The 16,306-nt window shown below is 36.5% G+C and overlaps 1 protein-coding gene across 3 annotated transcripts in view; it reads left to right on the plus strand.

Moving 5' to 3' along the window:
- The window catches only part of CDH11 (cadherin 11), an 87,056-nt gene that overhangs the window by 30,513 nt on the left and 40,237 nt on the right, over positions 1–16,306 (plus strand). For 2 of the 3 annotated variants that reach the window (XM_061372368.1, XM_061372367.1), the window contains one exon: positions 12,484–12,614. The exons of the other annotated variant lie outside the window; for it this stretch is intronic. The gene's annotated coding sequence lies outside the window, so the exon portion shown is untranslated. The remainder of the gene's footprint in view (positions 1–12,483; positions 12,615–16,306) is intronic. 3 annotated transcript variants of the gene reach the window in all.

Raw genomic sequence — 16,306 nt, forward strand, 5'->3', positions numbered from 1 at the left:
GAACCCCAGATCAAGATATTATTTATGTGGAGGACAGTAGAAAATATTGTGGAAAATTTCATAATAGTAGCTCCCCTGATAAGCTCCTGTGCTTTAAAAAGTATAATGTGAAAATAAAATGAGAAAAGTTTGGACTTTGGCAAAAAAATAAAATTAAAACCTTTATGGTGGATTAAACTGTTTTGGAGCTAAATACTGCTTTTCTCTGAAACAACCCATTCCCTCATGCAACTAAATACTGCCATATGTTTAAATTCTTGCAGCCCTCCTAAGGCTGACCCAGAAGAAATGTCAACAAATGTTTGTGAGTCCTTGTGGCCTTGTAACGTTTTCTTTAAAATGTGAAGAATGGAACAGCAGGAGCTGTAACACTCCCACTGAACAGACATATGAAGGCATATGGCTAACATAGGAGCCTGCTGGCTTTTCAAAGCTTTCTGGCTTCATTTTTAAGTCTTCCTTTTGTTTCTTCTTTTTCCCCAAGACAGCTAAACTTTTCTATTTCACAAGTTGCTCTGTTCTACTCAGAGCTGAGTTTAGCAAGCCTAGGCTCCTCTACAGCCCCTGACCTGCCATGGGAGAGCAGGTACATCTGTTGCCAGATGTATGGTGCAATGTGCTGTTTCTTGACTGGTGCTGAGCTTGGCATGTCCCTAAGGTAATTATTCAGTCATTCAACCCTGTATATACGAGAGCTCAGATAGCAATCTCCTCCCTACCTGTATAAGTATACAGTTTAAAGTATAAATATTCTGCTGACTCTGATTTTGGAAATTAAAATAAATGACATTTTTTTTGAAAAGTAGTGGAAAGTTCCACTAAAATTTTATTGCACATGTGGGTTTATTACACTTTGAGTTCACCATTATGGGGGAAGATGCATAGGATCACAAGTTTTTTCAAAGTCTGTGTGATTTAATCATGTAAGAGCTTAAGACTTCCAAAAGAACTTATGCTCCTAAAGCTCTTTGATGCTTTTGATTATTTTTTTCTTCCCTGTAAGTATTGTTTCCTGCAATTACTATTTTTAATTAATTGAAATATTTCTCTGCTGGAAGGTGGTAACTTTATTACTGGAAACTATAGGGAAAAAGTACGGCTCAACAACTCCACTTCCAACTGCCTGTCTTTCATATTTCTGATAATATGCAACTTTACTTCCTGTTTGTAAGGTGATTATTAACATCTGTGTAGCATAAAGCACAGCTTTGCAGGTTTATGTGTTTCCAGAGGCCATGCCTGCACCATGTAAGCATGGGTAAATGGGTGGATTATTGTATACAACAGGAGAGCAACATGTGACTGCGTCTTGCCTCAGTCACACAGTGCTCCAGTACAAGCATGTGTGTGGGAATCTTACACTGCATTTTGAAAGGGTGTTTTGCCCTGATGATATACAGATGTATGGGCTTCCCTGTTGTCATCTAAATTTATCTGTTTGCAACACAGGATTTTGCTCTGAAGCTTGAAACTTTTGGTCATTTTTGTTTGTCTATTGTACCATATTCATGGATGTGAGATGTTTTAAACCATAAATTCTTAACCTTTTGAGTTACAACATTGTGTATTTCTCGACACCACAAAATATTTATTCACAAAGTGTTTTGGAAGATAATTTATGTATCCACTCATAAAATTATGCTGTCTTGATGTGGGAGATTGTTGAGGTTTATTTTCTCAAAAGTGCTTGGGAAAATTCCTGTTCCCTGAAGAATAAAATGCAAAATATAAAAGGAAAAATTTTACAATTCAACATTTAATGGAGTTTCTGTGGTTTATTTCTCATCCTCTGTCTTACTTTGTGCACTACAGTTACAGTAATAAGTAAATAGTAATGTAAAAAACAATGAACATTTTTTGTGAGATTGACAGCATGAATAATTAGATTTCTTTTTAAAAATGGAGTGGGGAAGCATATTATTGCCATTTGAAACTTCTCAAGTGAATTTTCTGAAGTGTTCAGCCATAATTTACCATGTAGAATGCTGCCAGTCAAAAAGTACTACATTATAATTTACAATTGCTGTGACTACTGACTGGAGAATGAACAAGATATAGAAGCAAAGTTGTCCACACTCTTAGGTAAAATTATTAGGTGACTTGTTTCCAAGTAACTCACTTAGGTCAATACTTCCTGAAAATAAGAGGTTTGTTAAGATGAGTTGTCAATACTCATAAGTCTTATGAAATTGAAGATAATACCAAAGATGCAAGCATCTATTTATATTATCCAAATAGAGAGCTCACCAAATAGAACATGAAGTATGTATAGAACCTTATTTTGGCTCAGTTCCACAGCATAAATATGCAAAAAAGGTTTACTCCCTTAAGTAGTAATTATACGGCTATATGAGTCTAGTTTTAGAACATCTTAACATTCATTGTTAGATTAAATTAACTTACCTTCGCAATATCATTTTCAGATACAGGCGTTAATTATTATCTCCATTTTAGTGATGGAGCTGAGGAACAGAGGGCATGTCGACAAAGTCTATTGTTAGCAGATGGAATCTCAGCCCACCAGAGCTACACAAACATGTTTATCACAGTGCCAAATCTGAATTAGCAAGTCTGATCACAAGCTCATATGCCTTGGCTCACAGTAGGATTTGGTGGGTTGGGCACAGTGTGCTGTGCTAACCACATTTATTCAGCTTCAACTCAGCTTGGAACTTGGGCAGGAAAAGCTCACATCTGCCAGCAAGATACTGTGTAGATACTCCCAGCAAATCTGCCCAAGGCCACCAAGGAGTCTTAAGTTATGGCCTGGAATATTCCATTCTGTCCGGTTCATTTGAAGAAGAAGAGAGTTACTGCTGTATAAAAATGATTACATTTACGTACGTTTAGATAAGCTTTTAGCAAATAGACCTTTCCATTCATTTGCCGGAAAGACATGTGATGGCAAAGAGAATTCTTTCATTATTATGAAGTTATCTTTGATTTTTATTAGGCATTAGGCTATTTCCATATGCAGTTGTGCTTTTTATCTATATATGTTAACACTGGGCACTCCTGGCTGAGACCCAAAAGAAAGTAACTGAAAGAGTAGCTGCATTTCTGAAATAATTTACAATCATTCATACAGGTCCTCATGTTTCAACCAACAGGGGGAGGGTTGTTTGTTTATTTGTTGTTGTTGTTTGGTTTTTTTTAGCACTCTGGAGCTCATTTATTGTTATTTAAAGAAATGACTTAATTACACTTAGGGCTATGTATATGAGGCAAAACTCCCATTGATGTCAGTAGGAATTCTTTCCTAATTATGCAATTTCTCCTGAATATGCAGAGCACTTGCTCTGTTATTATTTAGTTATGCATATTTCTATTTCACAATCATTGTTTTGAAGAAACCTCATAATGCACTTGCTCGTAGCTTACAATAATTATACTACAGAAAATTAAAGTCTCGTTGGTATTTGGGAGGCATAATGAATAGCAGACAAATGTTAAATATTAAAACTGTCAGATATTCTGTTTAATTTTGGCTGTGAACTTCAGTGTTACAAACACTTCATTATATGATGCAGCTGAAATACAGATCTATGTTTATGTTTCAGCTCTCAAGAAAAGATAGGTGGGCATGTTACCAAATAGCAAAATAACTCCATAAAAAGTACAAGTATGTTATAATTTCTGGAGTGGAATACCCTGAAGTTATAGGTGGTGGGAAATTATGTCATCCTTGCTATAAACATTGCTGAAATTCTGGAAAGTTGTATTAGTTATGAGTAGAAACTGCACACCAGGCATCATGAAATGCTCTTAGTTCTTGTACATCTTCCAAGTTCTACCACAACTTCCAAGTTCTATCAGTCACTGGTACTTTTAATCTTTAATCTTTAATTACCATTTCTTAAGAATTATACAGTTGAGGATAGTATCAGAACACCAGTTAGTCAGTATTGTTGAGTCCTCAAAACTGAAATATATCTTTGCAAGAGGCTTAGGCTTGGAATCAGTAATGTTTAGCTTGTCTGCCTTCAATTTTTAAGCTTCCTTTTGTCAACACTTGAAGAGTGTTTAATGGACAAACAAATGTGTTTGACATTGCCTTGTCCTTGATTGAGAAGCCAACTGTGTAATGTCCTTTGAGAAAACACAAAAGGAAATAAGGAAAAGACAGAGATTGAATCCTTTCTGGTTGACATAATATGAGCATATTATGTATTTTCCCTTACTTTCACTCTACCTAAATCTAGACAAACTAGGACCTATGGGAGTTTGGGAGGAGGATGGGGTGGAATAGCGAAAAAGGTGTATTCAGTCCAGAAATAAGACTGAATTAAACTTTAAAAAAAAACTTAAAAAATATTTGAAGGTACTTTGCTGGGTTTGCAATAGGTTTCCCAGAATGAATCATGTATCTTTCCCAGGTTGACAGAGATATTCAGTGCATTGAATGAGGCACACAGAAATTCAGAAATGTCAGATCTCTGTGGTGACTCTTAACACGTCCCCTTTTCTTTATTTATTAATAAAAGGGAGAAGGTGTAGGGAAAAAATGTCTGGAAGACCAAAGAACTCTGTCTCCCTTGAGTTTCTTGGACGAATTCTATGCTATTCTCCTTATTGGTATCTCTGATGTCCCTGAATTATTCTTTCTTGGGTGTATCCTGTGGACCTGAAACCAGAAGGATGATTTTGTAGAACATTTATATAAAGACTTTTTTTGAAAGGCTAGTTGATTTTTTTTTTTTCCACTTCTCTGTGTCCCCTACAGCTTGACTAATGGGGACATTCAGCATATACTTCAGTGGCTCTCAATTTTTAGGTTTTTTTTTCAGGTCACTGGAAGAGATTGATAAAAGAGAGCAGAAGAAAGCCAGAGGAAAGAAATAGAGAGCAACCTACTGAAACTGGTAGGAGAGAAAACTAAGATAAATAGAGAGCTTCAAATGCTAGTGAAGACAGTCTTTGTTATAGTTTTCCTCCTGAGGAAGGATCTGTCCATTTGTGTTTAATGGAAGAAAATCACGCAAGAATATAAATATGAAAATGACAAGGGGAGGAAACAAGCAAGAAAAAAATGTGCAGGATCCCACTCTAGCAGTCTCTGTCATCTGCTGCCAGTGTAAGTTGAGTTACAGGATGACTTAGAGGGCTTTGGAGTAATTCTGTGTGCCTCTTGCAATGGTAGTAACTGATTTTAAATGCTTTGTATGTATAATATATTATTCCAAGGGAGAATATATATGCGCATGTTACTGGTGGTGGCTCAAGAACATAACTTTATGTGTTAAACAGCAAATACAAAAAGTCAAGTTTTTAGAGGACAAATGAAGACATTTTCCAGATGCAGGGAATTAAAATTATGTACGGTGTAGTACACAAGAATATTTTTTTTTATGCATGAAAACGTTATATCAAGTGTTTTATTAAGATTTCTTTACATGCATGTGTAGCTTTATAGCATGTATTTATAAAAAGTATGTATCTACTTGCTGTGGATCCTCTTCTTCCAAATGTACTTTTTAGAAGAAACTCAGGGAAGTTGGAAACATTGGAAGGCTTGATTTATGATATTTAAAATGACAGAACATACCTGCCTTCAGGCCACCCAATCCACTTGTATTCTTAGTACCTGGATAGGACGGGACTGAAGCAGCATGAAACTAATTAATACAGACTTTATCCTCAAGGTCTATCAGTTACCTCCAGGCACTTGTGACCCAAAAGCAAGAAAAAAACCTGATAAAGTCATATTATATTGTGTGTGTGCAGAGCCTGGGCGCTCATGTGATCTGTAAATAGCTTTTTTAAGTGGAGCTAATTTGTTCCTTGTGAATTCACATGAACCTTTTCTCTTACTGCTATTTAATTTGGCCTTGAACAGATGAGATTTGGTCATTAGTCTTCAGTCTCTTAATATTCTGAAAAGCCTTAAAATGTATTTTTGTCCCTTGTGATAAGATACAGCTATTCTGGTTTTTAATTTGTTGATTTCTGCCATCATTCATGTCTTTCCATGTCTAGCAGCTTAGTATTCAGGACAGCCAACTACTTTTCAATACAAAGGATTTATAAGAAGTCAGTCTCACCAATTCCCTGCTTGTGCCATTTGCAATCTGCTGAGTGTTAGTCAGCACTCAACAGCATTGTGAAGGTATGGGAATACCAAGGGAAAATGTTTTTGTAGAAAGTATAATGTAAAATCAGAATAGTTCATAAGAAAGAGAAAGAGGCTGTTTACCTGCTTTGAAAAGAACCTTATTTGTGTGAAACTTCTGCAGCTTTTAGGTTTTCTCCTTTTGTTGTGTGTCCTTTCTTCCATGTACTGCCTTCTTCAAGCCACCCCCCTGTGTGACAAGGTCCTTCTTTCCTTCTGCAGGAAGGTACAGGATTGTACGACTGCGTGGCTCAAAATTTTGTTTTAAGCTTCATTTTATGATAGCCTTATGAAAATCATAGGTTGAAAACTTAGCTCCTCCAGGACTGAACTCTGTGCTGTAGGACACTTTTTAACGCTTTCCTACCTCAGAACCAGGAGGTAATAAAAACAAGCTGAACTATCATGGTGGTTGAAGCCAGTAACAGAGGAAATGTGTGCTCCATCGCTGCTGCTGAAATAGAGGTGCACCTTAAGTATGCTGAAGGTGTTCTAGGTGCTCAGGAGCACAAACAGAGCTTTTCAAATGTCTCCTGACTCAGAAATATGGTCAGGTATCAAAGTCACTGGCCCTGACCTGCCAACAGTCCCTGTAATTGTACATATATGTATTTATAAGGCAGATATAATTGCATTCTTTCTAATGCAATTCTTTCTCTTTTTTTGTTACATTACTTTTCATACAAACATCTTTCAGCATAAGATGGTAAGCCCTTAAAGTGTTTGTGTCCACACAGTGACCTTTGTCATGCTGCTAATTTCAGCTATCAACATTAATGAAATGACAGCCTTAATAACCTAAAGTAACTGATATGGTGCTGCTTTAGGTGGTGAAGTTGGGCCAGATGTCCTCCAGAGGTCCCTTCCCACCTGCATTATTCTAGAATGGATACTGGTTACTGTATGTATGAATTTGTGTTACTTGACTTGAACAGTTAATTATTCACCGAAGAGAGAAGGTGAAAGAAAAAATGATGAAGATCTGCACCCAAAGAGTAGAGATACTCATCTGGCTTGTGGGAGGTTGAATTGAGGTCTCTCTCCTCTGATTTTTATACTGACTAGTACATTTTTCATAGGTGAAATGTTTTATAGTGTGCCTCTTTTTCCTTTTAGAAATGGTTCCAAGGTTAAGTGGTGTGTGGCAGGGTCAGACTACAAATTCATGGTAGAAACCACGGGAAGCTCACATATTCCTAAATCTCAGATTCTGTTTTGTGATTATAAACTTAAACCTCATAATGATATTTTTATTTTAAATGATGTTACTCTTTTTGGTTTTTTACATTTTAACAGTATTCTTATTGGTTATTATGCACATTCTGAATATTTAATTTTCCCACTTGAATATCTGTTCAATATGCAGGCTAGAAATACCTCTACGTTTGATAGGCTTGTAGTAATTAAACACAGGGAAAAAAAGCTATTCAGCCACTCAGTCTATTTGCCAGGGCTGTATAAAAACGTTGTTTCCATACTGGATTTGAATAAGTAATTAATGATCAATAATTCAGTCAACGAGTTTCAACTTCTTCAGGTTTTAATTCAGCCATACATATTACTATGGCACTTTGAATATAGTCAGTACAGTTTGTTTGAGCCATAATTTAGATTAATAATATTTTTCCTTAGTAATTGTGTATGTTGTAAATTGTCTTTCCATAAGTACTTTTTTAGTAAATTGTAAGCAAATAATTGTTTAAGTGGAAACCTTATGCAATGGAATTCTGAGTATGTTAGAATTGCTTTTCAAAGTTGCATATATATATATATATTTGGAATATTTTGGTCTCTTTCATTTTTGTGATAGCTGCTCGAATTTTTGTTGGGATTGAAGAAGTTGCAATAAACTGGCAGCAACTCAGAAACTGATTCCTAATGCCTCTCACTAACAGGGAGCTAAATGTGTAGCTATAAATCCACAGTTTAAATGCTTTTATGACTGTAAGTATTTTGTCTCTATTTCATTAAACTCTCAGACATGTTCCCAAGTTTATTTCTGTAATTGCTCTTCTGGAAATACTTAGCTTTAAAAAGACACTGGGTACAATTTTGCTCAGATAGGAGAGCTTTGAAGTTTTTTAATACTTCGAATCTTTTTTTAGTGAGTGTAATGTACCTAGGTCTTTTTTATAGACACAAATGTGTATTCAGTGTAATTCCATGCAATAAGGAAGAGGAAAAATAGGAAAAGAAAAGAGTGGTTTGGAGCTGTTTTGGGTGTCCTTGATTTAAATCTCATATTTTGCATGCTTCTTGATTGTATTAGTTTATTCATTTTGCCAAACAGACCACAAAGCTGTGAATATTTATTTAGTGCTGTTCCTAATAGTTTTTCTAATAGGGAATTATTTTGGTACAATGAAAGACATTTGTAAATGAAGCAGATAAACCCTTTGGCAGACAAGGAGTGTTTTGTTCAACACAAGAATTCTATTGTCCACTGCTTTAGTTGTCAAGTGCCTGGGGAGCCCAGGATTTATGATGATGTTACAATGGCCCTTTCAGAGGGAAGTCTAAGAAGCTGTGAGATTCCGTTCCTCTGCTTTTCAGACTTTCAAATCGTTTTATCATGCAAGGACAATGCAGGATTCAGCTGCTTCTTAGGCCACAGGACTGCCCATTTAACATCAGGCATTGTGAAATAATTACCATAGTGACAATGGGTGTGGGTTAGGGTTTTTTTCCCCTCTAACTAGCAACATTTCAAAATTGTTCTAGTTGTCACTTTGTATAAACTGACTCTGAAGCCACAGCTTATTTAAAAAAAAAAAAAAAAATCTTGTTAGGAGATCTGATGTAAAATGTCGTGTCAAATCTATTTGGAACATTGGAAAACTGTTTAATGCATTTTATTTTATTTTATTTATTTTATTTTATCTTATTTTATATTTTATTTTATATTTTATTTTATTTTATTTTATTAGTTTTCTTGTGATTATAATTGGACTATGAAACAGCCCTCTGTAAATACAGCAGCTGTTTTTCTTTTGGCTTTTCTGCTTTTTGTGAAGGTTATGGAGTAAGTAAATCCTTACTACTGAAGCCATATTTAGCTGCAGCATAAAATAAGAAAATAAAAAAGATAATACATGTAAAACTAGTGTCTGATACCCCCATATCAATTCATCATCTGAACTATGTCTTGTGCTGCAATGATGGAAATCATTCAGCAGTCTTGGATTATGTTTTTCTTGAAAATTTATATCTGGAGGAGTTTCTCCTTGCTTGATGTTAATATGAAGATTTATTTGCTTCAAATAGTGATTAGTGCTGGAAAAAATATTGATTTGTAATCTCTGATGTCTGTTTAAATGCAGTGTAATTGGAAAATGGAGCCTTGACAGTTAAATTTTTATGTGCATGTGCACTTCTCTGCTAGTAGGCATATGCACAGGAAAAAGCTTAAAAGTAAAGCAGGTTAGATTGAGGACTGGCAGTATCAATTAACTATTTGCTGCTCTTAAAAGTAAAACAGATCTCAAAAAAATTAGACAACCAGGATATTTAGGAGGAGATTTTGAGAAATACTTATTTCAGCAACTTCAAATGTTTTGGGCAAAAATTAATCTTCAGCTACAAAGTCATATGTAAAAATGTTATCTGTAAAGATACTGAACAAATTGTCAAAATGAGAAAGTTTATTCAGTTTTAGTCTTTCTTTTCATTCATTCATATTAATTGAGAATTAGTTCAAAAGAGTCCTCTGGGGCAGCAGACTGCATGCAAAATGAGAATATTTTAAAATGCCATATGTATTTCACAGCACATTGCATAAATACATTGAATGTATAGAGTATTTTTATAAACCAAATGGTTTATATGTTACTGACTGGGTCATCACACAAAAAGTACCTCACTTGAGAGAGCTCACCTTAGCAAAATTTGCTTTCTAGGAATGTGGGGTTTATTGAACATTTATCACAGATTTTTAAAAAAAACATGAGTCAATATATCTGCAGTCACAATTGGCAATAGAAGCCGTGTGACATTATTTCTTCCTTTGATGGAGTGTGAAATATGTTTGTGTAATACTGCAATATTGGATATGTAATATTCGGCAAATGTCTATTAATTTCTCCTCAATGCTTTTGCTAGCAACTTTGAAATTTGGGCTGTGCTGCTGAAATATTTTTTTGCAATTTGGTTGCTTTAATGGGGGCAAAAAGTGAGTATAAAATGGAGGATTGATATAAATGAAATAGCTTTAACAACTAAATACTAAAAAAAGCCACTTATTTGCATGTATCAACCCAAATTACAGAAGCTATTTTGCAATAATTCTTCCTGTAAATTCTAATTAAAAAAATTTAAAGTACTGGGTAATCTAGCCTGATTTCCTTGGCTAGAATGAATGCAAGTCCTAAAATCCATTTAGTACCCATTTAAGACTTTATCAATGTATCAAATGAACATGATGTATCAAATGAGCCATATCCTGGGCTGCATCAAAAGGAGTGTGACCAGCAGGTCGAAGGAGGTGATCCTGCCCCTTTATTCTGCTCTCGTGAGACCTCACTTGGAGTACTGTGTACAGTTCTGGTGTCCTCAACATAAAAAAGACATGGATCTGTTGGAACAAGTCCAGAGGAGGGCCACAAGGATGATCAGGGTACTGGAGCACCTCCTATATGAAGATAGGCTGAGAAAGTTGGGGCTGTTCAGCCTGGAGAAGAGAAGGCTGCAGGGAGACCTCATAGCAGCCTTCCAGTATCTGAAGGGGGCATATAGGGATGCTGGGGTTGGACTCTTCATTAGGGACTGTAGTGGTAGGACAAGGGGTAATGGGTTAAAACTTAAACATGGGAAGTTTAGATTGGATATAAGGAGGAAATTCTTTCCTGTTAGGGTGGTGAGGCACTGGAATAGGTTGTCCAGGGAGGTTGTGAATGCTTCATCCCTGGCAGTGTTTAAGGCTAGGTTGGATGAGGCCTTGGGTAATATGGTTTAGAGCGAGGTGTCCCTGCCCATGGCAGGGGAGTCGGAACTTGATGATCTTAAGGTCCTTTCCAACCCTAACTATTCTATGATTCTATGAACATCAGAAATATAGTGTCTACATCAGCACATAATGATAGATCACACTATTTGTTTTGATAGTCTTCAAATGCTTTTCAGGCTACTGTGATAGTTTATAGGTTAGACTTTAGTTTTCTTTTGTTCTGGTACCAATATTGTGCTGGATTTCAAATGCACTTTTTCACAGTATCACAGTATCACAGTATGTTAGAGATTGGAAGGGACCTCAAAACATCATCTAGTCCAATCCCCCTGCCGGAGCAGGAACACCTAGATAAGGTTACACAGGATCGTGTCCAGGCGGGTTTTGAATGTCTCCAAACAAGGAGATTCCACAACCTCCCTGGGCAGCCTGTTCCAGTGTTCCGTCACCCTCACTGAGAAGAAGTTTCTTCTCAGGTTTAAGTGGAACCTCTTGTGCTCCAATTTGTACCCATTACCCCTTGTCCTTTCATTGTTTGCCACTGAGAAGAGCCTGGCTCCATCCTCGTGACACTCCCCCTTTATATATTTATATACACTAATAAGGTCACCCCTCAATCTCCTCTTCTCCAAACTATAGAGACCCAGCTCCCTCAGTCTTTCCTCATAAGGGAGATGCTCCACTCCCTTAATCATCTTAGTTGCCCTGCGCTGGACTCTCTCCAGCAGGTCCCTGTCCTTCTTAAACTGAGGGGCCCAGAACTGGACACAATATTCCAGATGAGGTCTCACCAGGGCAGAGTAGAGGGGAAGGAGGACCTCTCTCGACCTACTAACCACCCCCCTTCTAATACAACCCAGGATGCCATTGGCCTTCTTGGCCACAAGGGCACAGTGTCGGCTCATGGTCACCCTGTCGTCCACCAGGACCCCCAGGTCCCTCTCCCCTACACTGCTCTCTAACAGGTCGTTCCCCAGCCTATACTGGAACCTGGGGTTGTTCCTGCCCAGATGCAGGACTCTACACTTTCCCTTGTTATATTTCATCAAGTTATTCCCCGCCCAGCTCTCCAGCCTGTCCAGGTCCCTCTGGATGGCAGCACAGCCTTCTGGCGTGTCGGCCACCCCTCCCAGCTTAGTGTCATCAGCAAACTTGCTGATAGTACACTCAATTCCCTCATCTAAATCGTTGATGAATATATTAAATAATACTGGTCCCAGTACCGACCCTTGAGGCACTCCACTAGATACAGGCCTCCAACTAGACTCCGCCCCATAGACTACAACTCTCTGGCTTCTCTCCTTCAGCCAGTTCACAGTCCACCTCACTACCCGATCATCCAGACCACACTTCCTCAATTTAGCCGCAAGGATGCTGTGGGAGACCGTGTCAAACGCTTTGCTGAAGTCATTCGTTTTTTCATTCGTTGTAGCCAGAACTGAAGTACTGGATGAGTGGCAGCAGAAACCTAACATCTGCACTGTCAACACAATCTCATTAAGTGGCATTTCAAATGTGTGGAATATGCTACATAAATTGGCAACAAGTTTCCAGTGGGTGAAGGTAAGTAGTCCATCAAAGTGTGTGATCTTCTGAGTGATGTCAAATACGAAAAGCTAGGCTTTTGTTTTTAAGGCATCTACAATATTTGTACAATATATGAAATATTTCTTCAATGACTAATCATTTGCCTGTTGAGTGCTGTCTGCAGCTTTTTCTCACGCAATTTAGAGTTTATCCATTCATTGGTCTTGATTGTCATTCAGGAGAATTTATGCTGCAGGTCGCTGACCATCCTGCTATGTCAGTAAAGCACAGTTTGACACAGTACATTTTTGGATCACATTTGTTTAATTTCTTGCTTAAAACATCATAGAACCTCTTAAAAACTACAGCAGTATAGTACTGAGGAAATGTATGGAATTTTCTAATATTTAGTTTTCCAACTTGGTTTTAGCAAGTCAAATGGATTTATACTTTCCTTAATCTAGGCCTACATGAATAAGTGATTAATTCCATATTTGGTTTATTTCTCTGCTATTTTGTACAATACCACTAAGCTTAATATAACTACTCAGACTTGGGTTAGAAGAATAATTTAGTGGTGACCCTTACACTTTAGAGAAGGTGGCTGTGGAAAGTTTGGAAAAGTATGGGAAACTGTAGACCTACAAATAGTTGTATCTGCTGCTATGATGCCTTTAATTTTTCATATTATCTGTGGCTTTCAGTTGTGGTATCACTGAAACCAGTGATTCCACAGAAGTAAGAATTGTACACTTATAGGAGTTTCCATGCTTTAAAAAAAAAAAAAATAATAGAGAAACAGATTAAATGTAATAGATAATAAATATGTAAATACTATCATTTTTACAGAATCAAAGGCATGATCCCACCTGAATTATCTGGATAAAGAGTACAAAGCCAGGATATTGAAACTCTTTGTCTAACTGATTCATCCACAATTTTTTTCATTCAGGGCAGTCAAGTTCTGTTTGGCAGATGTTTCATTTCTGTGTAAATGTCCTTGAATGATGATGATCTTATTTCTGGTAACCAAATGGCCTGTATACTTTAAAAATCCTTGTGAGCAGCTATATAGGATATATGTTTATGGTATTCACTGACTTGTTAAGGTAGACTGCAGCTATTAGTATTCAGGCTGAAACAGTGTATTTGACAGTGGCACCAATAGCATTCAATTTAACTTAGGTGGAAATGTGTAAGTTCCTTTCCTTCTGAGGAACAGCCGTAGCTCAGCCTGTGAGATTCTTATCCTGTCTAAAAACAAGAGCCAAATTTTGCCAAAAATGATAAATTTTTGTTCAGATACGGCTTTTCAAGTGAATGAAATTTAAGTGAGTTTGGTCTGACTGAAGACTTCCTGACTAGGTTTCAAATTCATATATGGGTCTCAGGAAGATACAGCAAAAATATCTTAAATTAGTTACACATTCAGTTTCTCTGAGTCTCCACTCCATGCAGTGGTATGTGAATTTTCTCACCACTGTTTCATGTTGCCTCTTCTGGCATTTTCTTATATCTCAATTCAAAGTTTAGTTCAGGACTCTTTCCAGTCATCTTATTTTATTCTTGGCTTCAAAGCTACACTTCTGAGTAGATTTAATTTTTACAAATTAAAGAACTGCGAAGAATAATATTAAAGGAAAACTTAAAGGCCCAATCCTTTCGCTAGTATATGAGATAAGTGAATTTACAAACCGGGTCCCTATTGAAGTTTTCTTCATGTCTTATCTGAGAAACTGTTGTGTCTTTTTTTGGAGACTTTTTTGCATTTCAGAGTTCAAGCAAATGATTTCTGAAAGAAAACTTCCCGCAGAGTGACTGTGAGATACTGCTTGGTGTGTGAAGTACCTCTCTGTAAAAGAGGAGGAGCAAGAACTACTTTTGTTGATTATCATGTAAACTTGGGCATCCTGCTTCTATATGCTTTACATGCGCTTCTTAAATTTTCTCTTTTTTTGAAGGATTTTCTCTTAAATGCTTGTACCCGTGCCTCTGCAGGAATGCAAATTTTGTGTTATAATATCTAGATTATTAAACAGTTGAGAAGGCAAAATATTCATATTTAACTATTGTTAATGGAACAAAGAACAGAGCAGACAGAAAAAGGTACTACTGAGCTCAGCTGGAGCTGTAACATGGGCTTACCTACCCCGTCACTGGAGAATGGCCAGTAGATTCATTAAGTGGCTATATCTTACAGCGCTAGCACATTTAATGAGTCCTACATATCTAAATAGAAAAGTGTTACAACTTCAATGCTCTGCTTTATCCTGTGTTGCACTTCTCACTTTGCTTCTATATCAGCACATGTTTATATAGGTTTTAAGACCAGAATTAGAAATGATTTTATGTTAAAACATAATCCATTGTGTGTTTTGGACTTATATATTGTATATAAAAAGATTTTGGTGAACTCAGCCATTCAAGGTTTCATATGCAACAAAAACTCAGAAGCTTGTTTGCCATCTCATACATTCTCTGTTATAAAATAAAGCAAAATTTAGTGTATTTAATACTTTGAAGGTATTTAACCAAACCAATTATGTAATTGAAAATCACCTTTCAAGAAAAACTTCTTAAAAATATCTTTAGTATCTTTCAGGAATTCTTGCTAATACAAGCATTCTAACATATGCAATTTATGTGGCTTTACTAATCTTTATAAACAGCAATAAAGTCACACAAGGTATGACTGGTAAAATCTAATGTAGTGCAAAGGATATTCCCATTTTATTCCTGACAAGCTGCATTTGCAACCATTTAGTTACTTTATTTTAAAATGGCTTTTCAATTACATTCTAGTGCTGCAGGGAAAAGCCTTTTGACAAAGGCATGACACAAACCATTTATATTGCAGCTCCATCATAGTTCCCATAGCTAAACTAGACTAGACAGTTCATTAAAAAGAAAAATTAATAGTACAAGGTTGCAGGGAAACAATAACAGATTATGACTGGACTGTGGCAGCCCACTGAATTCATGTAGTGGAATAAAAATGATTCCTTTGTCTTGTAAATGAAGGTTTGTTCCAAGGTTTTAGGCAGTCTATACTTCTGTTCCTTTACAGGAAAAAGCTTTACAGTTTCTAGTCTGTAAAAGCAATACTTTATATTTCCTGCAGAAGATTAATATGTACTCTTTTGGAATGGAAATCACATATTTAATAACGTTTGAATGCATAATAACAAGCCAAATATAAAAGAATAGAATGGCACACAGTGAAACACTACATCAAAGCAAAAAACTAACCTTAGAGCTGGGCAGAGGCACGGAGAGCCAAAGAGAAGGCAGTCAGGACTCAATCCCATCTTTTCTTATCTAAGGTAGTAACTGCTCCAGACTAGTGTAAAATCACTATATTTCAGTGTGCAAAAAATAGAACATTTGTGATTCAGTGGCATTTATTTTAGGTCCATTCTTGCTACTTGTCTAACATCATATGTGATTTATCTGTTGCTTAAGGTTGTTCTTAAAGGTATAAGCAAGTCCTAGTGGCCTCTTGCTAGATGTTACTGCATATTCTCCCAGTTTCCTCAGGGTTTCATGGTTCAAATTTTCTGTATAATTCTGGTATGTATGGCAAGTACACAGACTTTAATGTTGAAATCTGAGTTTTACTATAGCAATACTATAAATTCCTGTCTCAGAAGATATTTCAAAGAATATGTGCTCTGGGATGCGTTAACCATTATTTTTGGCTGGTGGCCACAACCTTCTAATGAATTCAA

This window comes from Neopsephotus bourkii, unplaced genomic scaffold (assembly GCF_033783945.1).
Source record: "Neopsephotus bourkii isolate Nb327-2 ecotype Australia unplaced genomic scaffold, CSIRO-AGI_Nbou_v1 NB_1607, whole genome shotgun sequence".
NCBI lineage: Eukaryota > Metazoa > Chordata > Aves > Psittaciformes > Psittacidae > Neopsephotus > Neopsephotus bourkii.